The sequence below is a fragment of the Mizuhopecten yessoensis genome, unplaced genomic scaffold, assembly GCF_002113885.1.
Source record: "Mizuhopecten yessoensis strain PY_sf001 unplaced genomic scaffold, ASM211388v2 scaffold716289, whole genome shotgun sequence".
Classification (NCBI taxonomy): domain Eukaryota; kingdom Metazoa; phylum Mollusca; class Bivalvia; order Pectinida; family Pectinidae; genus Mizuhopecten; species Mizuhopecten yessoensis.
In genome coordinates, this window is record NW_018480042.1 from 2079 (window position 1) to 3556 (window position 1478).

The 1478-nt window shown below is 32.3% G+C and overlaps 1 non-coding gene across 1 annotated transcript; it reads left to right on the forward strand.

Annotated features, from left to right (window-relative positions):
* Positions 1-663: 663 nt before the first annotated feature.
* Trnak-uuu lies at positions 664-782 on the forward strand. Its single transcript has 2 exons — positions 664-700; positions 748-782. It is a non-coding gene; the product is annotated as a tRNA-Lys (tRNA).
* Positions 783-1478: the final 696 nt, after the last annotated feature.

Below are 1478 nucleotides of genomic sequence, written 5' to 3' on the forward strand. Positions count from 1 at the left end.
AATTTCGAGATAATAACCAGAAATTCCCTGGTATTTAGTTCGGTTAATTTGGACAGTGACTTTCATAAAAGAGAAATAAGGATGAACTCATTCGAATGTATTTCCATATAAATGTAAAATTGAGCAACAATGAGATTTTCGGTTTGTTACATGTGTGATACATTTGTGATAGTAAATACATATGTGATACTTTTGTTATAATTAATACATGTGTGATACATTTGTTATATTTAATACATGTGTGATACATTTGTTATATTTAATACATATGTGATACATTTGCGATAATTAATACTAGGTGATAAATTTGTTTTGGATAATACATGTTTATGGAACGTGTAGCCAATGGATGTAGATACATGTAGCAAAATTGTTTGTTATAGTAAACACAAGTGCAATATCTTTGTGTGATATTAAAACCTATTTTCTAAAGTAATGAATTATATTGAGTATATCGAAATTTCCAGTTATCAAGTAACTCTAAAACAAATTCTACGTGAGTCTAATGCTCTTCCATATGCAAGACTTAAACACCATTATCGAAACATCTCGATGTACACATGTTAACCCCTATAGAATATCGTACGATATGTAACAATTGTACTGAGTAAGTGTAGAAACCAACCAACCATCTGAGTAAGTATACACATGGCATTGTATATATCCGATGTGGTCTAGTGGTTAGGATTTCTGGTTTTTTTTATTTAAAAGAAAAAAAAGAAAAAAAAAAAAGATTTCTGGTTTTCACCCAGACGGCCCGGGTTCAATTCCCGGCATCGGAGCATTTATTTTACTTTCTTTCTAAAAATGTTTTGATTAGGTTGCTGTTGCATACTGGAAAAAACAGCCAGACTTTGCTAATAGTTTATATGAACGCAAATACATTAACTAATTATTATTACTGCTATTATTTTATTCATTTCATCAGAATTTGAAAAATATTGATAAAATCACATACACGGAAACACCCCCGGTCGGACGGCGTGGGTCAATTCCTTTTATTTTTACAGAATGCTTTGTTTTTGTCTATTTAGATAAAGTAGCCAAATTATTCAATAAAAATGTTTTAATCCATAAAATTTACATTCAAATTAATAACCGATGAAAAGGATTTTGTTTTGTTCTTGTTCTTTTTTTCCGAGTAGTCCGCCATTGCCTGTTAAATCTTAGTCTCGTTCAACGAGACTCTTGTTGTCTATGTAAGCTACATGTACGTCGAACAAGTGATCAATCGTCTGGTTGCACGAGACTAGTTAAAACTTGACAATCCAAACGATGTTAAACGGGAGTTATCTTTCTTTGACTGTCATTGATCGATTCCTTTGACTGAATTATTAAAAACTGTAACTACACATTGTGCTCCCGTTATAATCTTAGTTTTTCCTCGTGCACCCATGGTGCGCACGCCATACATGGTGTAGCGTTGTGCAATCCCACAACTGTACGACAAGTATGAACATGCAACAATTCATAGACAT